Below are 24986 nucleotides of genomic sequence, written 5' to 3'. Positions count from 1 at the left end.
GTCATATGTGTGTATCCGTAAACTAGTGTTCACTTTTGCCTACCTTTAAGTTTTATATAAATAGAATTATACCTTGTACATTTCTATGACTTGCTTTTTCCTCCTCAACATACTAGTTTTGAGATTCATCTTTTTGATGCATGTGGTTTTATTTCTCAGTGCTGTATAGTATTCCAAAGTATGACTACATATATATAGATAGATATAGATATATACACACACATATACATATATCTCCATTTTCCTATAGGTAGCACATGTGTTTTTTGTTTTTGTTGTAACAAACAATGCTGCCATGAACTTGCTTGTACATATCTGCTGGTGGACCTCAACAAGAGGTTCTTTGGGGTACTAGTTGTCAAACTGTTTTTTAACCTCAACTCTAAATAAGAAATATATGTTGTATCATGAATCACTACCTACGTACAAATACACACACATCTACTGAAATAAGTTTCATGGAAAAATCATTTACTTCTACTATGTGTAAGGCAATCTGATCTAACCAATCACCTTAACACATTCTTTTACTTTCAACTTATGTCCTCATGTTTTAAGTTTATTTCTTATAACTAGCATATTACTTTATTATTTAATAATATAATGAAAATGAAATACTCATGAACCCACTTACTGATCCCAAAACTAAAACCTTACTAGTAATTTACATTTAGCTCCATGCTCCTTCCCTACCCTGTCCTCTCCTAACCACCCCAGAGGTAACCACTTCCCTAAAGTTGATATAATTCCTTTGTTTTTTCTTAGTTTTATCAAATACATGCATATGCCTAAATATATATTTGTTTCAGTTTTTTTGTTCTTTGTTTATAAAAAGTTTGTCACACAGGGTCTTGTTTTATTCAACATTATGTAGCTAGTATTCCTCCATTGTAATATTAGTATTCCATTCTTATAGTATTCCATTGTGTGACTATACCACATTTTAGGTAATTCTATTACTGTTTTGTTTTGTTTCTTTCTCTTACAAAGGTGGTGCCATGAACATTTTTCTACATGTCCTCCAATGCACATATGTGAGGATTTGTACACAACTACAAACAGAACTTCTGACTCATAGGATGGTCAGAATCTTATAAAGGTGTTAACTTTATAAGATAATATAAAATTATTTTCCAAAGTTGTTATAACAATTCACACTTTGCTCAGCAATGTGAAAAAGATTCGTATCCTCTTTAATGTGTCTTAATTTTCAACAATTAAATAATGCAATCTCATTTTTGGTCTTGCTTCATATTTTCATGATTACTGTTAAAGTTTAATATCTCTTTAAATGTCTATTACATGTGTATTTCCTTTTCTTTTGTCCATTTTTTTCTATTGGGTTTTTGCCGTATTCTAAAGGATTATAAGTGTTCTTTATATTTCCGAGTATTACTATTATATCACTTATATATATATCACAATTATTATCAAGTTTACAGCTTATCTTTTCACTTTATCACCTACTTTGAAAAATAAAGTTGTTAGTTTTAATGTAATCTAATTTATCAATCTTTTATGTTGAGCATTTTATGTGCCATGTTTAAAAATCCTTCTCTACACCAAGGTCAGAAAAATATTCTCCAATATTTTCTTCTAAAACTCTTAAAGTTTTGCCTTTGGCATTTGTAATTTAAATTAATTTGAAACTGATTTTGTGTATAAGAGAAAACAGGGATCTAATTTTATTTTTTACATGTGGTTAACCAATGCATAGTCCTTTTCACTACTGATCTGCCATACCACTTCTATTTTACAACAAAATCATTTACTTATTTATAAATAAATTTAGGGGCTATTTTGTTCCATTGGTCAGTTTGTCTATTTTTGTGTGGGTACTATACTTTCTCAATTACTATAACTCTATAATACATTATAATCCCTGAAAGGGAGAGTACCTATTTCTTCCTTCTCATCATTCCTTAGCTGTTCTTGACCTTTGTTCTTCCCCATAAATTTTAGAATCAACTTGTCAAGAATTATGTAAATCTTTGTTTTGAATTTGAGTGTAGTTGCATCAACTCTATAGATCGCTTTAAGGATAATTAACATATTCATGATAGTAAAGCTTCCTATCTAAGAACATGGTATAGCTCTTCATTTAATTATGTCTTCTTTATCTTTTCTTTCCTATAATATTTTGTGTAACGTTTATATTTCTCTAGGTGTAAGTCTTTCACATATGTGTTAGATTTATTTCTAATTATCTTATGCATTTTAAATCATTATTTTATCAACTTAATTGAGATATAATTTGCATACAATTGTATCTCAATAAAGCGCACACATTCTAAAAGTACAGTTCAACAAATTTTGACAAATGTATGCTCCAGTCTAATCACCACTGAATGAATCTAGTTCATTATTTTTTGTTGCTGAATGATATTTTATTGTATGACTATATCTCAATTTGTTTATCCATTCATCTGCTGGTACACATTTGGGTTGTTTCCAATTTAGGGCTATTATAAATAAAGCTTCTATAAAATTCATGTACAAGTCTCTGTATAGATCTGCTTTTATTTCTTTTGAGCAAATACCCAGGAGTGGAATCGCTGCATCATTTGATAAGTGCATGTTTAGCTTCATAAGAAATTGCCAAACTGTTTTCCAAAGTTGCTAAATCATTTTACACTCCACGAAAGTTTCAGCTGATTCACACTTGGTATTGTCAGTCTATTAAATTTTAGCCTTCTAAAGGAGGCAAGAAGCAAGGAGGAAAAGAAGACCGGAGAAGGGAAGGGAAGAGCAAGACAGCAAGGGAAGCAGAAGGTTGGAAGATGGTTGGTGAGAGGCTATCCTCTTCGTGGGTTCAGTCAGGTCAGAATCCTCAAACAGAACATTCCCATGGGCTACGTGCCACTCCTCTCAATAGCCTTTCTCAGCTTGAGGGCAGCAGGGGCCAAGGAAGAGAGATTCCCACACAACAAGAAGTAAGAAGTGGGAAGCAGACAACATGGATCAGGGTGGGTCAAGCAGTGGCACCCTGCCACCAGGCTGCACAAAGTCAGGTAGGGCCAGCTGGGACCCTCGCAAGGGTGAGAGGCTGGGCCAGGTGCATCCTCAAGCTCTGCCAACTTAACACTTCCTGTAGCTGCTGCCACAGGCCCCATCCCACAGGAGCTGATGCCGCAGGTGCAGGTAGCCAAGAAGCCCCCACAGGCAACCCCACCAAGGAGCTGCTCACACCTGCACAGAGACAGCAATAAGAAGTTAAACCCTTTGGTCGGGGTGGGAGCTGGTCCCAAAAAGCCCCACCTCCAATCAGCACTGGCTTCCTACCAGCTGGGAGCAGCCAGGAGGATGGCTTCTGCTCACCTCCATCTCCAGGGGTGAAGATGGCATTGCTTCCCTGTAGTGTGTGCGAGGGACTGACACCCTGACTAGGAGGGACTCCATCTTGGGGTTTAATCTCAATCCCTTCTTTTTTTTTTTTTTTTTGTGAGATGGAGTCTCACTCTGTCACCCAGGCTGGAGTGCGGTGGCACGATCTCGGCTCACTGCAACCTCCATCTCCCAGGTTCAAGCAATTCTTGTGCCCCAGCCTCCCAAGTAGCTGGGATTACAGGCATGCACCATCATGCCTGGCTAATTTTTTGTATTTTTAGTAGAGATGGGCTTTCACCATGTTGGCCAGGCTGGTCTCAAACTCCTGACCTCAAGTGATCCACCTGCCTCAGCCTCCCAAAGTGCTGGGATTACAGATGTGAGCCACCACACCCAGCCTCAATCCCTTCTTTCCATAAATATGAGCTCTTACTATATTGCCCAGGCTGGTCTCAAACTCCTAGGCTCAAGCGACCCACCTGCCTTGGCCTCCCAAAGTTCCAAAGGGATTACAAGGGTGAGCCACCATACTCGGCTGAGACCCTGTCTCAAAAGAAAAAAAAAATCAGGATGACCTTAGGATCCATGACATGTGGATTTGATTACAGCTCATTCTATCCACATGTATTTAAAGAAGATTAAATGCATGTTTTAATCCAGTAAAGTGACTGACATCTTGAACATGGACAAGTATGTTTGGACAGGGAGAGAATAAGAGCTTCCTACTGAAGGGGAAAAATTATACTTTTCCTCAACCCACATAAATTCATAGTTGAGACAGACTCCTGCAACAACAGACAGATTAACAAGAGGAAAACAAGCAAGTTTACCAACAGGAGCAGTGCACGTCATGGAAGGAGAAAAGTAACAACCGGGGACTCTACATGAACAAACAGACTGTAGAATGAATGCTGAGATCCAGGTACGGCACACACAGGCTGTGTGGCTTATGTAGTCATTCATCAGTACTCATGGGGGACTGGTTCCAGGACACCCGCAGATATCAAAATCTGAAGATGTTCATGTCTCTTATATAAAATGGCATAGTATTTGCATTTAACTTATACACATCCTCCCATATACTTTAAATCATCTCTAGATTACTTATAATATCTAATACAATGTAAATGCTATATGGATAGTTGTTGTATTGTTTAGGGAGTCATGAAAAGAAAAAAAGTCTGTGCGTCTTCAGTACAGTTTTTTTTCCAAATATTTTCAACCTGCAGTTGGTTGAATCCACAGATTCAGAGAGCCAACTGTATATTCATCTTCGACAAGGAATAATCAATTTTAGAGAAATGACAAGACAAAGAAAAGCAGTTTAAGGCTTCCAAAGGTGAGAAAAGGCGGGAAGGTAAATTTATGGGTAAACTAATGGAGTAAAGTCTACCCACATTCCTCTGGCGCCACCTCTAAGCTCATAATGGTTGTAAGGAGAATTTACATCTTGGCTTTAGGCAGGAAAGCAGAGAGGATAGAAAGACCTTTGTCTTCGTAATTCTCTGTTCTGCTTTTGGGCAAACACAGGGAAAGCAGAGAGCTCCCCTGCATCTTCTTAATTGCCTTTAGCTTGATAAAATATTTATGTCAGGCCAGGCACGGTGGCTCACACCCGTAATCCCAACACTTTCGAAGGCCAAGGCAGGTGGACCACTTGAGCTCAGAAGTTCAAGACCAGCTTGGGCAACATGGCAAAACCCCATCTGATATGGTTTGGTTGTGTCCCCACCCAAATCTCATCTTGAATTGTAGTTCCTATAATCTCTATATGTCATGGGAGGGACCTGGTGAGAAGTGATTGGATCACTGGGGCAGTTTCCCACATGCTGATCTCGTGAAGATGAGTGAGTTCTCATGAGATCTGATGGTTTTATAAGCATCTGGCATCTCTCCTGCTGACACTTCTACTTCCTGTCGCCTTGTGAAGAAGGTGCCTTGCTTCCCCTTCACCTTCTGCCATGATTGTAAGTTTCCTGAGGCCTCCCCAGCCGTGATGAACTATGAGTTGATTAAACCTCTTTCCTTTATAAATTACCTACTCTCACGTATGTCTTTAGAGTAGCAAGAGAACGGACTAATACACTATCACTACGAAAAAAAAAAAACAGAAAAAAATTAGCCAGGTGTGGTGGTACACACCTGTAGACCCAGCTACTCAGGAGGCTGAGGTGGGAGGATGGCTTGAGCCCAGGAGGTCAAGGCTGCATTGAGCCATGATCACACCACTGCACTCTAGCCTGGGTGACAGAGTGAGACCCTGTCTCAAAAAAAAGATATATATTTACGTCAAAGATACATATTTTGAGGTGACACATTCTGGTTCCTTCACTGTGGTGAGGATAATAAGACTGCCACTCTGACAAGTCTGGCGTAAGGAATGATTCCACTCAAGACTTGTCAGTCGGCTCCCTCTTTGTAGCTGTGCAGCTGTAAATGAATGGAACCACTTCTCCCTTGGTATTTCCACCCTCAGAGCTAAAAAATTCGTCCCACTGGCAAACCTCAGAGTCTCCCTTCAGGGCCAGAATTACTCACAGATATTCACAGCACTGATGCCATCACACAGCCTGGTGCAGGAGAGAAAAGGTCAGCTTTAGCACTGGGCATGAATTCCTGACACCAGAGACCATGTGGTCACCAGCTCTGAACTCAGTCAACCAAGAGGTCACCCAAGCTCTTCCCAGAAAGTGAGAGGAGGGAAGACCTGGGTCTAGCACCCTCAAAGGCCCAGCATCGTCCCAACCCTGTCCCAAAACAACACAAGTGCCAGGCTCTCCCAGATCCCCCTGGGGAAGTGGAGCCTGCAAAAATGCAGCAGGACACAAAAGAACTCTCCAACTGTCCCAATAACTCCACCCCAGGCTGACTCCCCAACCCCCACAGTCTCCCTAAGCCTCAGGTTTTTCATCTAAGAGAAGAGACAAATATCTTCCTATTTGTCTTTCAGTGTGAGACACCATTCCATCCTGGCCCCAACCAGTGGTGTTCTTGGACCAGTTCCCACCAGCTCACAAGAGCCTATTGTGCACATTTCTAGCCAATTCTACATGAAGTCACAGCAACAGCCTGAAATCAGCCATGACAGAGGTATATACAACTCTGAAATCGGTAAGTGTTATAAATTAGGGCGTTGTTTATCTCAGAGAACAAGTTCTCTGAGACAAACCATTGTCCCTAATAGATCATGCAAGGAGCCTATTGGAAATCGGCCTGTGGACTCAACTAAGACTCCGCTCCTTGGACTGTGCTCCATACCGGTAGAGGTCCTAAAAGGGTTCCAAGATGAAAACAGAAGTAGTAGTGAGGGCTGGGTAAGTGATGGTGCTAAAAAGTGGGGCAGGTCTATGCAGATGAGCTCTGGGCCCAGCTCTGCAAGCTGCACCCACCTCTGCTCCTCACTATCTAGAAGTGGCAAGAAGAGGCAGCCTTCACATTGAGGCCCAGCTTGGAGTTCATCACCTCCTGGTACTGCTTGGCCTTCTGCAGGGTGCCCTCCAGCTCGGCCAGCTTGAAGCGGTCATTGCTAAGGGCCACCTCACCCTGCCGCTCAGACTGGGTCACCGCCACCTCCAGCTTGGAGTTCTGGGGGACCAGAAGAGAACAAGATAGGTTATGGTCTCTCTGTCCATTACCTGGATATGTCCAGTCTGCCATTCGGCTGGGAGCACCTCAGAAACAGGGCCTCTTGCCTTCATCATCCTGGCACTCCCTGACTGACCACAACCAGGGACTCTACATGGACAAAGGACTGGAGAATGAATGCTGAGATCCAGGTAGGGCACACATAGGCTGTGTGACAAAGGTTAGGCCATCAGTCTCTCTGGCCTTGGGCACAGATGCCCCATACCTGGCACTTGGCATTCTCCACCTTGGCCATCAGCCTCTGGATCATATGGGTCAGCTCCTTGATCCCCTCCTTGGTGCAGCCCACAGTCTCCCCATGCCTGATCACCGTGGCCTTCACCTCCCTGAAACGGGGGAAGCAGAGATGCTCATGAGGCTCAGTGTGGGATATCTCTTCCTTTAGGGATGATTGTGCAGGTTGTGCAGTGCTCAGCCTGTGCAACCACACATGGCAGTCCTGCCCTGCCACCCCAACCTGAGAGCTATTGGCCTACTATCCAGAATCCCCAGGCAAAATAAGTCTATCTAATAGGTATCTCACATCCTGCCCTCCCAACTGCCACATCTAGCAGGCAGGTGCCACATCTGGCAGGCAGCTGTGGTACCAAGACTCAGCCTCGGCCCAGCTGCAGGTGACAATGTCGTCATACTGTGCCTTGATCTCGGCAATGATGCAGTCCATGTTCAGGTCCTGGCTGTTGTCCAGCTTGACAACCACAGAGGTGTCTGAGATGTGGGATTGGAGAACGTGGATCTCCTGCAGGAGGTGGGGGCAGTGACTTAAGTTGAGAACATAGCTATAATTTGAACAAATAGTTGCATTAGGGATGTTGCTGAAGTTGGCCAATAGGTGGACTTTGTAGGTAATGTAAAGATTTGAGTTTGACATGACAGATACAACACTCCATCAAGTTACTCTCAGAAGGCTGGGCATGGCAGCCTACTCCTGTAATCTTAGCACTTTGGGAGGCTGAGGCAGGCAGATCACCTGAGGTGAGGAGTTTGTGACCAGCATGGCCAACATGGTGAAATCCTGTCTCTACCAAAAAAAAAAAAAATTAGCCAGTGTGGTGGCGCATGCCAGTAATCCCAGCTACTTGGGAGGCTGAGGCATGAGAATTGCTTGAACCCGGGAGACAGAGGTTTGCAGTGAGCCAAGATCACACCACTGCACCCCAGCCTGGGCAATAGAGACTCTGTCTCAAAAAGAAAAAAAAAAGTTACTCTCAGAAGCTACTGATTATGAAATTCGAATTACAGCATTATCCTGCCAAGTGAATGAGGAAGGCGTAAGCAAGGAAAAATTTAAGAGACGTAAGAGTTGCATGACGGCAGAGAAGTATTGATCCATGGTCTTGGGAAAGCTGTCCACATCTAGAATACTGTCTGTTTCTGGGAAGAAACTTCTCTGCTTGGCTTTATCTTAAGGTCTCCAATGGATGTGCAGTTCTAAGAGTCTGAATGGGCCCTTTTGAGTTGTGAGATGTAGACCCAAGGTCCAAGGCCCTGAAGTTTTGCTGAAGAGTGGGTGATGAGAAGAACTTGATACGGTCCCCTTCAATGGGGCTCAATGGCAGTCTTTCTCAGATATCATCTCCAGATGACCTGATCTCTGTGTTCTAGATTGTGAAGGGTTTGATTGTCCTCAGTTGATAGATCTTGAAAAGCTTCCTTTACCTGGTGAAAATATACTTTGGCATAATGCATTAAAACCTTGCAGCATTTAGTTATGTCAGAGTTTAGGGGAGTAGAAAATAAATGAGATTCTATTATTAGGGCATAGGCCTTCCAGTAGCTATTTCATAAGGGATCAATCTATGGTGTATTATGGCAGTGGTCCCTATTATGGAATTAGACTTCCAGACTCATTTGTTCTCACGACCTGTTTTACTTTAACCCAGTCATGTGATTCAAGAACCAAGATTAATGAGTATATTGCAAGGCAAGTTTGCACCAAAATCCCAAACAGATTTTCTTGCAAATTGACTTATGTGCCAGGGTACTATAGCACTTTTTTTTTCCTGAGACAGAATCTTGCTCTGTCACCCAGGCTGGAGTACAGTGGCGCAACCTCAGCTCACTGCAACCTCTGCCTCCCAGATTCAAGCGATTCTCCTGCCTCAGCCTCCGGAGTAGCTGGGATTACAGGTGCCTGCCACCACAACAAGCTAATTTTTGTATTTTTAGTAGAGACAGGGTTTCACCATGTTGGTCAGGCTGGTCTCGAACTCCTGACCTCGTGATCTACCCCCCCCACCCCCAGCCTCCCAAAGTGCTGAGATTACAGGCGTGAGCCACCGCACCTGGCCAGCACTCTTTTAACCTATAATAATTCTACCTCAGATCCTTGGCCAGAAACTGCTAATTCCAACATTCCTAGTTGGAATTAGGAATACATGCCCTATAAAACCTTGCAATAGCCTATAAGCGGGGCTGCCTCCTCTGCTTTTGTCAGGAGGTAGCCCGGCAGGACTGACAGTAAATCAGCTTGCCTGAACTTGGGTCTATTGGCCTCATTCCTTTCTCGGCTGTCCTTCCAATTATCCCTTACAAACCTAACTTCAGAATTTTCCTTTGTAACAAATAGCTGAGTCTCAGCCAATCACAGTAACTGAGCTTCAGTCAATCACAGGCAGCCAAATGTTCACAAACACCAGCTGTAAACAATCCAGCTGTTTCTGTACCTCACTTCTGTTTTCCATGTGTCACTTTCTGGTTTTTGTCCATAAGTATTGTGGGAACGCAGTGCAGCCAGAGTTCCTCTGATCAGTTCTAAGGGCTGTCCAATTCCAAAATTGCATATAAAATCCAACTAAGATCTTTAAACTAAATTCATTGAAATTTTGAAATTTGGCATCTTTCCTCCACAAGCTCTCTGTATCTGAACTGTCAGAGTCTTTCTGGGCCTTGGGTGCCTCTGTCTGTCTATCTGTCTGTCTGTCTGTGTGCCTATCCCATCAGACTGGGACCTCAGGCAGGCAGAGACTTGCCTGCCTCTGATTCTTTCCTCAGTGCCCAGTCCTGGCTGTGCACATGGTGGGGGTTCAGGAAGGCTGTGATCCAGGACACCCACCTTGTGGAGGAAGGCAATAAACCTGCTGTTGAGGCACTTGATCTTCTCCTTCTCCTCCTGCTTTATGCACTATGCAATCTCCAGGTTGAGGGGCATGAGGAGGCTCTCACTGATCAACACAATGGTGATGCAGGCAGTGCTGGGCCCACACATGCTGCCAGAGTGGTAGCTGAATCTGTGTCCACAGGAACCAGTGCCAAAGCCCCCAGTGAGGCCATGGTAGCAGGGGCTGGCCGTGATGCAGCAGCCACCAGACCAGGGCCCAGAGGGCAAGATGCAGCTGAGGGCGGGGTCATAACCATATCTCTGAGTGGTTGCACAGGACCTGGATTTGCAGACTCCGCTCGGGAGCCTAGGCAAGACAATCTACAAGTCATGGCGACTCTCTGCTGGAGGACATGAAGCCAGAGGAAGAAGAGGACTCTGACCTCTCCCTCACTGCTAGCACCTTTTATAAACGCAGGCACCTGGGTCTGTCTGCCTCCCCATGTGGAGAGGCCATATTGTCACCTTTATGAGCTTGGGAAATTTCACAGTCATTTCTCCTCCCTCCTGGGGTAACATCATCAATATGGGGCTTTGGAAAATCCTACACTCAGGCAATTCTGAAACGTTGGCAGCATTTCTTCCACAGCTGAGGGCTGACGGTGCCCAGGAGTCAAGGTCAGCCAAAACCTGTGGACTCCATACTTTGTGAGGTAATTGTGGAGCCAGGGGGAAGCCAGGTTGGGACACTTCCTTTCAGGTGGTTAGCTGAGCTCACAACCTCACAGTTTTTCAGTTTGGGCCATCAGATGAGCTGCAACCAGGGACAAAGGACAGGCCATCCTCACTCCGGGTGGCGAGCCCTGGCTCCTTCAAGTGGAAGAGCCTTCCAGGGGCTCCCCAGGAAGGGCCCTAGGGCTGAGTCCTAAAGGCAGCCTGTGACACCTGACTCCTGGCATGGCCAGTAGGAGATTGTGTCTACCTCTATCAAGACATGGAAGAGTCAACCATACAACCAAAACAGTTTTGTTCAGCTCTTCTTGCCACAGGAGCCATGAAGTGGGCATGTGGGGGTTCAGTCAGGCTGATGGGAAAAATTTTAGTTATAATACCCACAAAGCCTCTTGGAAGGCCTGAGAGTTGGCATAACTTCAGTGATAGATCTGGCTGAAGGCAGCCTAGTCCCTTTTCCTTCAGTTAAATAGATTAAAAGTAGATACAAAGGAATGTGGGGGAGTTTATCTAACTAGCTTGTTTACTCATGTGGTCCTAAGACTAACCTTTGATCTACAGTGGGTGCTTAATTGCTTTCTACTCAGGAGGTCCACAATGTCAATTACCCTCTAGTGGCGTTGACTCAAGACTTTGTCAATTAATCTTTACTGAATAAATGCAAGTCTCACTGGCTAGTCGAGGCCAAGGTCACAACTGTTTACAGCACTCTCCAGGGAGTCTGTAGGTGGCCCAGACTCTCAGCTGGACTGACAAGCATAATATCTGCGTTGGTGCACGTTATTCATCCATCATTGGGTCAGGGTCTGCCAGACAGACCCCCACATGGGTGGATGTGTGTAAGCATCTGGTTTGAGGGTTCCGAGTATCTGGATCCCTCTGCCTGCCCACCCACCTCCCTTCCTTCCCATGTGCCTTTAAGATTCCTCACCCCCACCCAACAGTGTCTCCCTCAACTCCACCAGAAGCACAGGGCCACGCTCTCCAGTCTCTTGCAAAGGCTCCCTCTTTATCAGAGGTACCCCTCAAGAAAGCTTGTCCCATCAGCTTTGAGACAGGCCCACAGGAGCCTAACTGAGCCGTGGGAGTGGGGGTCCCCAGCCAGGAGAGCAACAGCGTGTAGGAGGCCACAGCCCCCAGACCTGAAAGAGCAGGGCAGCGGGCTGGGGGGCTCTGGATGGTGACCAGGACAGTGAAATAACAACAGCACTCAACAGTGGCTAGAATGTACAGACCACTTATTATACAGCAGGCGGCATGCTAGTGCTTTACACACACCTCACCTAATCCTTGCCATGTCCCTGGCAAGTTATATTACCTCAATTATAGATACAAAAGAAACAGAGGCTCAGAGAGGTTGTGTGCAAGTTTTCACCCACATTGTAAGTGGCAGAGCCCAGGCGTGTCTGATTCCAGAGACACTTTTGATCACTATACCATAAAGAAGGAAGAAATGTATTTCTGAAATGGACACACTGGTGTTCAAGATGTTTCATAATGAAGTTACCAGAAGAACAAACATGCTCGTGCGCACACACACACACACTTTTACACATATACACTCTCTGTGTACTATCCCCATGTTCCGTTCACTCACGCACCTCTGAGCATGGCCCTCTGCAGGTCAAGCACCTCCAGCACTTAGCTTGATATTCTAAGCCTACTCTGCCCATCCACCATATTCACCGTGTGACCTCAGCTAGCCTCCTTCCCCCTGCTCTCACCAACCCCTATTTTTCAGCCAAAGCAGATGAACCACTATTCCCTTCACATCCTCTGGCCTCCCTTGCTTTGTGTCTTTGCTTACACCATTCCCTCTGCCTGAATCCTCCCCTCTCTCATCTCAGCATTTCCAAGTCCTCACCTTCTTCAGGCCAAACCAAAGTGTCATCTCCAAGGACCCTGCTCTGACCCCTGGTCCCAAGCTCCCATGGCATGGTGTTGCTCCACTATAGCCAGACCCCCTGCAGCTTTGCACTAGGGTCCTCTGTATGCATGCCTGCACTGCCTGAGGACTCCAGTCTCTCCTTCATGCTCTGAGCCTGGTTCCTGATGGTATTCAGTAGATGTTTGCTTCCTGCCTTGAACTGGCCCCTGGGACCCACTGGGAGGTTAAAGAAGAGGCATGATAACCCAAACAGGACATTAGCTTTTCACTGATAGACTGGTATATTGGTGATAAAAGGGGCGGGGGGGGGGGTGTTTCCCAGAAGATCTGGCTGACAATGAAGAAGCCCTCCTCTTCCCTGGCACTTGTGACAACCAACCCTCTCTATGAAGAAGTGTGTCCTTAACTGTTTCTGAAATTTCTCAGGCTTCAGCCTGTTTCTCTCCCCTGAGTTCCAAGAATAATAAACAGACAAAGAGGGATCATGTTTCCCTGAGGCTGGGCCAGGGATTCGCATTAACATTGTGGAAGACCACTGTGATCTAGATGTCAAACCTCTCCATTCCAGCCCCTTCACATTGTTTTCTTAGCGGGAACAATGCAGCCTGCAGATCTTCTGTTTCTCTGGATTTTAAATGCACGTAATTATCTGTGTGGACAAAGGCTGATTATTAACATCCTCATTGATTGTAATAGCATAGAAAGTCCAGTCTATCCACCCACAAGAACCCAGAAAGTGGTCCAAGCAAGAATCATGTAAGTGCCTCCACACGTCTAATTTAAATCCTCCATGCTCCAGGGTAAGTCCAAATCCTCTCATCTGGGAGACACCAAGGGAACACTCCTCCAATACTACTTATTCTCAAAAGAAAATTGGAATCGAAATACATAATCCTGAAGCCAAGCATTAGTCACACAGCTGGTGACTGACACAGCAGGAGCACTGTCATCTTGGACAAACACCGCCACTTTAAGTTCCAGCTCCCTTTCTAGCCTCATGCATTTCAAAGAAATCACTTCTCTTCTAACTACAAGCAGACAGAAAGAGCGGGCAGTAAAACACAGATAAGACAGCTCGGGCACAGAGGGAAGTAGGAGGAAAGTCTTGTGGGTAACCGCCAAACTTCACCCTCATACAATGGGCCCCAGTAAAACAGTGGGCCTTAATAAGCACATTCCTTTAGCTTCAGGTGCACTAAGATAGAGAAGCTAAAAGCAGACTCAGGGGATATGCCTGAAGCTGCAGAAAGATGTATGGGAACAGACACACACCTCTCCCTCCCAGATAAGCACAACAAATACACAGAAGCAGCCCAAGCCTCTTCTAAACTCTCCCACCCTGAATCCTTAAAAAAAAACTCTTAGTCTGTAAGAGAGTGTGCCTCTGACCTAACTCGGTCAGACACCCCTCTCAGGTTTGTTTTCTCTAAAATAAGCCCATCTTGACTGGCAAACCACTTTTCATGTTTCTTTCCTCTTTCTTTAATTCTTACACTGACTCCCAGCTGAAGCTGGAGCAGGGGCACAAGCCTGTGGGGTTGGGCTCCAACTTCTACAGAGGACTGAACTAAGGTTGGCCTTAAACTGCTACAAAACAGACCAAGGCTAGGCCAAAGGAATCCAAGCCCATGAGAGTGCAGAAAAGACAGGAAAAGGGGTAAGAGGAAATGTGATGCCAGGCAGCTCAAAGCCAGGACTGGCTGTGATGACCTCTGGAGTTCTAAGATTTAATTACTGCTTTCACAATAATAACTCATATTTAAAAGCAAAGGAAGTCGAGGGTGATTTGCATGCTTCTCTTTAATGCTGGCTGCTGAGTGCACACTCCTGGTTTCCTCTGCCAATAATTGGACACATAATTAACCTCCTTTATAATGGATTATGGCCTTCTAGAGTTGGTGGCCATGACCAAGCCTCAGTTGGGGGAAGGCCTTGGATCAGGCTGATTTCTCCAAGGGCCCAAAGCCCAGCAGCAGTCTGTGCTCCTGCCGCCAACAAGAACTCAACCCTCACTCAGCCTCCAAAGATTCAGACCCTGGGTGAGACCAGTGTGGAGGAGGGCTTGGAGGAGGGGTCGCCTTTCAGATTCCAACTCTACCCCTCTATGGATCCTTCTATGCATGACCTTAAACAAGTCACTGGACCATCCTAAGCTCACCTTCCCAATCAGGTAAATGGGCACAATAATACCAACCTCAGAAGGACACCCTGGGAGCTAGAGGAAATAATACAGTATAAAAAGGCCTCAGCACAGTACTAGGCACATTGAGGGCACTCCATGAATACAACTCCCTTCCCCTCGCCCAAGCAGAGTGGAGAGGAGTACAGGAAGGAGGGACGCTTACGAGAAGAGGAGGTATGAGCTGAGTCCTGAGATAGAAGAGAAGAGAAAGTTTTTGCCCAAAGGGACACAGGATGAATGGTAAATTAACAATAGAATAAATAGAACAAATAATGAATAAATAAACAAACATTTACACAGTTCTTATTAAATGATAGGTAGGGCCCTAAATGCTTTCTGGTCATTATCTCATTAGATCCTGGCAACAGCTCTTAGTGCTTACTATTATTATCGCTATTTTGCCTGTGAGAAAACTGAGGCTCAGAAAGGTTACTCAGCTGCCCAAGGTCATGACATGAACCTGCGGGACTGACTTCAGAGGCCCCACACTCTCGACACACGCACACACTCGCCCCACACACCTTGCAGGGATGTCAGATAACCCCGCGGCGGGGGACCAGGGCTATGGGACTGGGACCGAAGTGGAGGCCGGATCCAACAAGGCAACGCTCCGAGTCCCGGCGGAGGGGCGGACAGGTGGAGGGTTCCACTCGCAGTGACCGCAGCGCACGGGCAGCGGAGCTGACCAGGCGCTTCCCGGCCCCATAAAGCTCGGGCGGGAGGCGAACGCCGTTTTATGGAGGCGGCCGGGCGGCCTGGCTCGCTTTCATTCCCGGCTCCGCGAGGCGCGAGGGCCGAGCCCTCCAAGCTCGTAAACGCCTTGGCCGCGAGCTCCCTCCCCGGGACCGCGGGCCGCCATATAAGGCGCAGCGCCGGCTTGGGGTCCAGCTGCCCGCCCCTGCCGCCACCGCACCATGTCCTGCCTCTCCTCCCGCCTCAACGCCCCCTGCGGGGTCCGCGCCTTCAGCTGCATCTCGGCCTGCGGGCCCCGGCCTGGCCGTTGCTGCATCACTGCCGCCCCCTACCGCGGCCTCACCAGAGGCTTCGGCAGCCACAGCGTGTGCGGGGGCTTCCGCGCCGGCTCCTGCGGACGCAGCTTCGGCTACCGCTCCGGGGGCGTGTGCGGACCCAGCCCCCCATGCATCACCACCATGTATGTCGGTCAACGAGAGCCTCCTCACGCCCCTCAACCTGGAGATCGACCCCAATGCGCAGTGCGTGAAGCAGGAGGAGAAGGAGCAGATCAAGTCCCTCAACAGCAGGTTCGCGGCCTTCATCGACAAGGTGGGTGTCCTGGATCACACCTTTCCTGAACCGGGAAGTCCTGGAAGGAGATGGAAATTCCCAGAGTGGTCTCTCTAGAAATGGGGAATGAGGATAGCTGATATTTTATATAACGTTAGGCGGTGCCGGCCCATCGTATTAAATAACATTGAAACACGTGGTAAGAAAATACATCTTCTTTAATGTCTGTTTCAATCCTTAAGATTAGGTGGGAAAAAAAAATCACTGGATGCTAATGTTTTTAGCATCTCTCTAATACTTGCTTCCCTCCTGCTTCTAATAAAGAGAGCAAGCCCCGGCTTCAGAACTGTCTAGGACAACTGTTTCTACTAGAATTTAATGTTCTGTAATTTCCCCTTATGTATGCCTAGTAATGATGGTTTTGCATCTCTGGTGGTAATATGAAGTTACTCTTTTAACCTCATACGTGTAAATGTTAATTGAATCCACTTATAGATAAATTAGGAGTAAAATAGTATATGGGATGGCAAAATCCTGAAGTCAGCCTTGGGTGTACACAGAAGAGAAAGGAGGCAGAGAAAGGGTGAGGGGCTGGCCCAAGGGCCCACAGAGAGTGGGTGCCAGAACAGGGTTCCAAGCCCAGGCCCTCTCCAACTCTCCAGCCCCTGGGCTAGAAGGTCCACAGCTTGGGATCCCAGCTGCCCCACTCCCTCTAGAAGGGGCTGGTTCACCTCAACAGGCACTGCACACTGGAGAGGTGACCAAGGAGCAGCTCGTGGAATGGACACTGGCCCAGGAGCAGCCCACCTGGCCTCCATGCTCAGTTCCTCTACTGACACACTGTGTGGCACTGGGCAGAGGCTTCCCTTCTCCACCCCAGTGGCTTCCTCACCAGGGCTGTGTGTGGTGTAGCGTGTGAGCTGGCTATGACTCTGAAAGGGAAGATGGGGCCCAAGGCAGCCATGAGACCCCATAGCCAAGACCACCTGAAATTATCCCATGTAATATCAGCAGTCCGCACTCCCCATGTCTGCAAGTTCCAACCTGGGAATTCCCAGCAGCACTCATGGAGTTGGATGAAAAGGACCCCAGGGCTTAAAGGCAAGGAGACATCTCAGCTCCAGCTCAAATGTACCAGAAGTGGAAAACTGGAAGCCAAGGGCCCTAGTTTGTTTGCTGACATCCTTTCTGGCCAGCACAATGTATTGTTGCCATGTGTTCCTCCAGTTTCAGTGAAATCCAGGAAAAGCGTACAAGCCTCACTTCCCTAGGGTCCTCACCCTCTCTGTTTTCCAAAACCTCCCCCCATTCACATTACCTATGTCTGGCCCCCAGAGACATATGACACAGTGTCCAACATAAGAGTTTAGGCCACCTAGGACCACGCCCCACACTCCCCGATGCCTCTTCAGGCCCCAGGCATCCTGCTTGGTAAGAGCCTAGCCTCTTTGACCTCCCCAACTAGGAAGCCCTTCCCACCTTAACCATCTGTTCAATCAAATGTTCACCAAGCCAAGGGCTGGCTATGAGGACATCAATAAATAAGCCATAGGCCCTGCCCTGAGGGAGCTTATAGTGAAAGGCATTCTCCCTACTCTATCCCTCCCAACACTGCTCTACATTCCTTTCCTCCAGGAAGTCTTCCCTAATTGTCACTACCCCCTACCCCCATCTGTCCCCGCTAGCCTGACAGTAACCCAGCAGAGCCCACAAGTCTCTCAGTTTCTCACTCATCCCATCCAGGCCCACCTGGTCAGACCCTCACTTAGCCCTGAATAAGCAATTATGAAACAAGGATTCTCCAGCTGCATCCTCAGGCCAGGAGAGACCAGCAGGGGCCATGTGGTCTACCCCTTGCTTCTGCACATCTTACTGCCAGTTCTGTCTTGACTCTGGTTGTTCCCCAAGGAGGGCTGGGGATATTGGCTCCTCCAACCAACTTTTCTCCCACTTCCACACCAGGTGCGCTTCCTGGAGCAGCAGAACAAGCTGCTGGAGACAAAGCTGCAGTTCTTCCAGAACCGTGAGTGCTGTGAGAGCAACCTGGAGCCCCTGTTTGAGGGCTACATTACAACTCTGTGACGGGAGGCCGAGTGCGTGGAGGCCGACAGTGGGAGGCTGGCCTCGGAGCTCAACCACGTGCAGGAGGTGCTGGAGGGTTACAGGAAGAAGTAAGTGCAGTGGGAGGAGGGTTTGGAGAAACTAAATGGGATTAAGTCAAAGTATGATTGATTTGGGTTAGACCATAAGAGGAACTTCCCAACAGGAAGAAAATAGTACAATAATCCTGTGGGGTGGGGGGAATTTCTTTTCTAGACTGGGAGTTTAAACATTGGAGATTCTGAACTGCTCCAGCTACTTCATCATTATGTGTTTATTTCATTAATTCATCAAACATTTTATTGAGCATCTACTCAATGTTGTAGGTGCTATGTTGGGCTCTGAGTGGGAAAGGAGTAAGGAAGTAAGAAGGAGGAGAAAGGAGAGGTACCAGAACTGGGCAGGGTTCCTGCCCTAAGGGAGTTACAGCCCAGAAACAGAGAGGAGGTCTTTGAAAATGTGCAGGGCCCCCACCCTGACCCACATCAGGAATGAAAGTCCCTGACGTAGAAAGAGCTTTGAGTAACATGGGTTGGTTTGAATGCCCAGAAGAAAGGGATGGACAAGTTCCCTTCAACCAACACTTTTTTCATTCTTGTGACCACCTCCAGAAGATCCAGTTCTTAGAATGTGTTTGCCTGTGCCTTCATTCCCATTTTTTTTCCTCCCCAGATCTGAGCCTTGTGTGTTTTGTCCCCAGGCAAGAAGAAGAGGTGGCACTAAGGGCCACTGCTGAGAATGAATTTGTGGCCTTGAAGAAGGTGAGTGACCCCAAAATCCTCATCCCCTAACTCAGAACGGAGGCCAGAGACAGAAGGGTCCTAGACCCAAAGGTCTGAGCTGGGAAGCCTTGACTAACATCAGGCTCTCTGTAGTTTGGAGAGGTGGAGGGACTCCCTTAGAATCACACGGCCCAGCTTCTTTCTATTCCTTTCCCCAGTGCTCCAGTGCTCCCTGGGTGCCTCTGGCAGCAGAATACACTGCCTGCTTCAGGCAGGGCAATATTCTCCCCCATCTGAGGTTGCTCCCATATAGCCACCAGATTTTCACCTCCTTCGGCCCTGTGCCTGGCATAGAGTAGGCACCCTGTAAATATCTGCGAGTGAAAGAGCATGTGAATTGTAGACAATGGCTGCATCCTCAGGCCAGCAACAGCTCAGAACTACAGGCAGGGGCAGTGACCATCATTCCTTGCCTCTTAGACTTGACTCTGTACAAGTGCCTGGACTGTCATTAGGCCCTTCCAGCCACCTCCATATGAGGAAAGCAGGGTTATTGTGAGAAAATGAGGTGCAGAGGTTAAGGGAACTGCTCAGAGTCACACTGACTTGGAAGGGACAGAGTTGAGCCCTGAGCCCTCTTCTGACCACAGATCTAGATTATCTTCCATGAGATTCCAGAGCGGAGAGGGGTGGGGCATCATTAGAATTTACCCACTGTACACTAGATCTTAAGTTTTGGTGATAGTGCATGACATGGATTCTAGAGGAATCATCCCAATGGGTACCAGAGGAAGTACCTGCAAACCTCAGTGTCCCCCTCCCTTACCCAAACCTGCTCTTGATGCCACTACTAACTGCATAAGGGGCTTCACCATGGCATGATACCAGGCACTGGGATGAGCATGTACAGAGGGTTTCCAGGGAAGCTGCTCAGCCTGATGGGGTGCCCCTCCCTGGTAGGAAAAAAACAAGGGTTCTGAATTGTCTCCCAGTGCAATTCCTGTGCCATCTTCTCCCCTTTAGGATGTGGACTGTGCCTACCTGCGCAAATCAGACCTAGAGGCCAACGTGGAGGCCCTGACCCAGGAGATCGACTTCCTGAGGCAGCTGTATGAGGAGGTGCGGGGTCACAAAGCAGCAGGGCAACAAGGAGGACATGAGTTAGATAGACATTGGAAAATACTTGTCACCATTCAGCTTCCTACCCCATGGTGGGACAAGGGGAGAAACCCCAGGCAGGTTCACTGTGAGCAGGTGAAGAAGTGTGGCTTGACCTCCCACTGCCATGCCCCAGGCAAGCTGGTGTTCCTGGTTACTAAAGTGACAATTGCCACAAGGTGGTAAACTCTGGTCCTAGACCCAAAGGTTCAAGCTGGAAGGTCCTGATTAAAATCAGGCATTGGGCTTCAGACATGGACTCTCTACTCCAAGTCCTCTAGGCTCAGGACTCTCGGCTTAAGGAGTCCTGAGGGGGTCCCAGGGTTGAGGTGGAAGACTGTAACTGGGAGGGTGGGGCTTCAGACATCGAAGAAGCAGGGAAAGGGGACAGGGGATGATGATGAGGGTGGGCTACCAAGAGTAGGGCTCTGGTCTAAGAAGCTCTTGCCACTCCCCCTCTCCTGCAGGAGATCCGCGTTCTCCAGTCGCACATCTCAGACACCTCAGTGGTTGTCAAGATGGACAACAGCTGGGACCTGAACATGCACTGCGTCGTCGCTGAGATCAAGGCTCAGTACGACGACATTGCCACCCGCAGCCGGGTTGAGGCCGAGTCCTGGTACCGCAGCAAGGTGAGTGGCACAGGACACTTGCCTGCTAGACATGGCAGTTGGAGGGATGCGAGGTATCTATTAAATAGGCTTCCTTTTCTGGGGATTCTGGTCCCTACAGATGGGAAGATAAGGGCTGCCTCTCTGAGGTTGGGGTAGCAGGGCAGGACTGCCATGTGTGGTTGCACAGGCTGAGCACTGCACAACCTGCACAATCATCCATGGTGTCCTGAATGGATGGGAAGTCCCACCCTGAGCCTCATAAGCAACTCTACTTCACCAGTGTGAGGAGATGAAGGCCACGGTGATCAGGCACGGGGAGACCCTGCGCCGCACCAAGGAGGAGATCAACGAGCTGAACCGCATGATCCAGAGGCTGACGGCCGAGGTGGAGAATGCCAAGTGCCAGGTATGGGAGCCCGGCCCACCCCTCAGTGTAGGAAGAGACTGGGGTTAGCCCTCAGCAGAGGGATTTGGGTTAGACCCCTTGCCAATGTGTGGGGACAAGGGCAAATACCCAGCATGAGGACAGCCAGCCTCCTCCATGGAAAACGTTCTCCATTCTCGCTGAATGGAGACATTGGGGAAATATGGAGGGAATGAGGTGCTTCCAAGGGCAGAGTGGGGCAGAGGAAATAGCACCAGTCTAAGTGGCAGGAAACCTGAGCTCTCAAACCAGCTCTGCCACTAGTTTGCCCTGAGACTTGGGAAAGGCATTTAACCTCTCTGGCCTGTTGTTCTAGATCAGTGATCGCACATTCAGACATCAACGGGGTTAGTAAATGAGCGAAGCAAGCAAGCTGTTCCCAAGGCACTTGGGTATGATAGGGACTATGGTAAACTGGAAAGTGCAAAGGGCAGGGCTAGGCAGATCCAACTGAGGCAGGCAATGCAGAAACGCGGGTCCAGTGTGGCCAGATCCTCTGATCTTTTGAAAGAAGCCATGAATTTCAATTATTGTGTTAAATTTCCAAAATTGAAGACACTATGCAAACATGCCTGGGAGCATTAATTTGCAATCCCTGGCCTAACAAATAGATAAGGCTTCTTTTTCTTCTGCTAGTCAGTAGTCAGTGGTTACCTGGCCTCTGACCCTGAAGCCAGAACAGAGATCCTTAATAACCCTCCCTTGCCTCCCAGAACTCCAAGCTGGAGGCCGCAGTGGCCCAGTCTGAGCAGCAGGGTGAGGTGGCCCTCAGCGATGCCCGCTGCAAGCTGGCCAAGCTGGAGGGTGCCCTGCAGAAGGCCAAGCAGGACATGGCCTGCCTGATCAGGGAGTACCAGGAGGTGATGAACTCCAAGCTGGGCCTGGACATTGAGATCGCCACCTACAGGCGCCTGCTGGAGGGCGAGGAGCAGAGGTGAGGACCACAGCTGTGGGGAGGGTGTCCCCTCAGTTTCCCCCAGGCAGTGCTGCAGTGCTTCAACACTCAGGAGCATGTCTGCATATTATTTACTTGGAATGTGCATCAACGCTAATTGGAGGAGAGAATTGCAGGTTAAACAGATTTCACCAGCTTTGTTCCCCACAACTAATTTCTGTCTCTTTGCTTTCCCTATAAGGTTGTGTGAGGGCGTTGGTGCTGTAAATGTCTGTAAGTAATTCATTTTGTGGGTCCTGAAATAAGAGCTTGGGGTTCTGGGCAGGCAAACTTTTTCTAAAAGCTTCAGATAGTAAAAACTTTAGGCTTGTGGGCCATGTAGTCTCTGCCTCAACTGCTCCACTCCGTTGTCATGTAAAGCAGCCACAGCCAAAGGCAATACTTGAAGGAAGTGGTATGACTGCGTTCTAAGAAAACTTGATTGACAAACAGGAAGCCTGCATGTAGCCATAGTTTGCAGACTCTAAAAGGAAAGACGGAGTAGGGCAGTGAGTGCTTATAGTAACTTAATTAGCTACAGTCATGTACCACATAAGGACTTTTAGGTCAAGGATGGATGGAATATAGGACAGTAGTCCCATTAGATTATACCATATTTTCACTCTACTTTCCTAGGTTTAGCTATGTTCAGATACACAAATACCTACCATGGCATTACAGTTGCCTTTAGTCTTCAGCAGTCACATGCTGTACAGATTTGTAGCTTAGAAGCAATAGGCTATGCTATAGAGTAAATTTGTCAAACCTGTGGCCAGAAGGCTGCATACAGCCCAGGACGGCTTTGAATGTGGCCCAGCACAAATTTGTAAACATTCTTAAAACTTACGAGATTTGTGTGTGTGTGATTTTTTAAACCTCATCAGCTACCGTTAGTGTTAGTGTATTTTATGTGTGGCCCAAGACAATTCTTCTTCCAATGTGGCCCAGGGAAGCTAAAAGATTGGACACCTTTGGGGCCTGGGTGTGGTGGCTTAACACCTGTAATCCCAGTACTTTGGGAGGCCAAGGCAGGTGGATCACTTGAGGTCAGGAGTTTCAGACCAGCCTGGCCAACATGGTGAAACCCCGTCTCTACTAAAAATAAAAAAATTAGCCGGGCATGGTGATGGGCGCCTGTAATCCCAGCTACTAGGGAGGCTGAGGCAGGAGAATCGCTTAAACCAGGAAGGCAGAGGTTGCAGTGAGCCGAGATCGCGCCACTGCACTCCAGTCTGGGCGATAGAGAGAGACTCCGTCTCAAAAATAAAAATAAAAAATAAAAAAGATTGGCCACCCTTGCCATAGAGCCCAGGTGTGTAGTAGGCTACAACATCTAGGTTTGTGTATGTGCACTCCATGATGTTCCCACAATGACAAAATCATTTAATGCTGTATTTCTCAGAACATGTCTCTGTTGTGAGGCGAAGCATGGCTATGTCTGCCTATAGAGAGGACGTGGGCTAACAGTGTATCAAGGACGCTTGAGGCTAAGACTGCAGGAAGGAGTGCCGATGTGAGGGTTTGAGGGGAGCGGATAGAAACAGAGGGGAGAAGTTCTGAGCAGAAGGGGCCTCTGGCCGCCAGGAGACTGAGCCCTGTCCTCCCACTCTGGCAGGCGTCAGCAGCTCCCGCGGCGGGGTCGTATTAGGGGACCTGTGCGTGTCGGGCTCCCGGCCGGTGACGGGCAGCGTCTGCAGTGCCCCCTGCAGCGGGAACGTGGCGGTGAGCACCGGCCTCTGTGCGCCCTGCGGCCAGAGCTGCGGCAGCGGCCGCTCCGTGCGCTTCGCCTGAGCGCCCCACTTTGTACCGACGCCGCCACACCAGCAGCAGCCCCAGCCTCCTGAGGCAGCCCGGAGCTCCCACGGTCTCCAGACGTGGGGAAGGAAGGCTTCGGGGCCCAACCTCCCCACCGGCCCCCACGCCGCGCCTTCTTGTCTCGAATCCCCACCCGCTAGTCCCTTCACTGCTTCCGGGAGCACAGGGCTCCTAGCCCGCAGCTCTCCCAACCCCCGAATCTAAAGGACTGTCCTCGCAGCCGTAGGCAAAGACCCGAGTCCGGAGGCCTGGATGCCTGTGGCTTCTGAGGGACAGATGAGCCTGGGGCCCCTTGGTGTGGACTTGCTGTGCCTTCTAATCCACTGTCTTCTAATACACGTGCAGGACAGGCCACCTCTCCTGCCTGGCTGCCTGGCTCCCTCCCTCTCCCCTGTGCTTGTCTCAGCATTTCCAGTAAAGCTCCTGGTCATATGCATTGTGCCCTGAGAGTCCCTCCTTCCTCTTGCGCACTTCGTCTTCTTAGTCGGGAGGGAGAGGGCCTGGATCTCCTGACACCTTGGGTGGGAACCTCATCACTGTGGCTGCTGGTCCACTTTTTCCACTCTCCACCCCAGCCCCCACCTCAGCATTTGAAAGTTCCCTGACCATAGGATCAAATATACAGACCTCCTCTCAGAAGCCAACACATCCCAGATAGCTCCCCCACCCACACCACCGCCATCACCCCCTGGGGTCCCAGACACAGAGACCTCCCTGTGGCTCCACAGTACCCATCATATGTGCTGCTGCCCATCAGGGACACATTTCCCCATGCATAGGCCCTGCCACAGAACACCTGCCACACTCACAGACACACAGACCTGTGTGTCGGAGACTCTGACATAGAGGCCCCCATCAAGCACTGACTTAACACAGATGTCCTTACCCACTCCCATGGATCCAGATACAAACCCATCCCTCCACTAAGGTCCTAGGCACAGACCTGTTACCGGGGATCTAGACTCTAGGACCCTCCTCCCATGCACACACACACCTCCTCCCCACAACAACCACCACCCCCAAAGAATTCAAGATGCAGAGGACCTCTCCAGGGCCCCAGGGCCTGGCTGACCATGAGCCTGGCAGACCCAGCACCAGGAAGGGCTGAGGACGGCTGGCATGAAAGTTGGCTGGGCCACCCAAAACTGGAACCTGGGGCA

The 24986-nt window shown here is 48.3% G+C and overlaps 2 pseudogenes; one reads left to right on the top strand and one right to left on the bottom strand.

Annotated features, from left to right (window-relative positions):
• Positions 1–2852: 2852 nt before the first annotated feature.
• LOC134759478 (keratin, type II cuticular Hb1-like) lies at positions 2853–12355 on the bottom strand (annotated as a pseudogene).
• A 3373-nt stretch (positions 12356–15728) lies between these two features.
• LOC100453485 (keratin, type II cuticular Hb1-like) lies at positions 15729–24246 on the top strand (annotated as a pseudogene).
• The last annotated feature ends 740 nt before the right edge of the window (positions 24247–24986 follow it).

This window comes from Pongo abelii, chromosome 10, assembly GCF_028885655.2.
Source record: "Pongo abelii isolate AG06213 chromosome 10, NHGRI_mPonAbe1-v2.0_pri, whole genome shotgun sequence".
In the NCBI taxonomy this organism is placed as follows: Eukaryota; Metazoa; Chordata; class Mammalia; order Primates; family Hominidae; genus Pongo; species Pongo abelii.
This window is presented reverse-complemented; position numbering and strand designations above follow the sequence as displayed.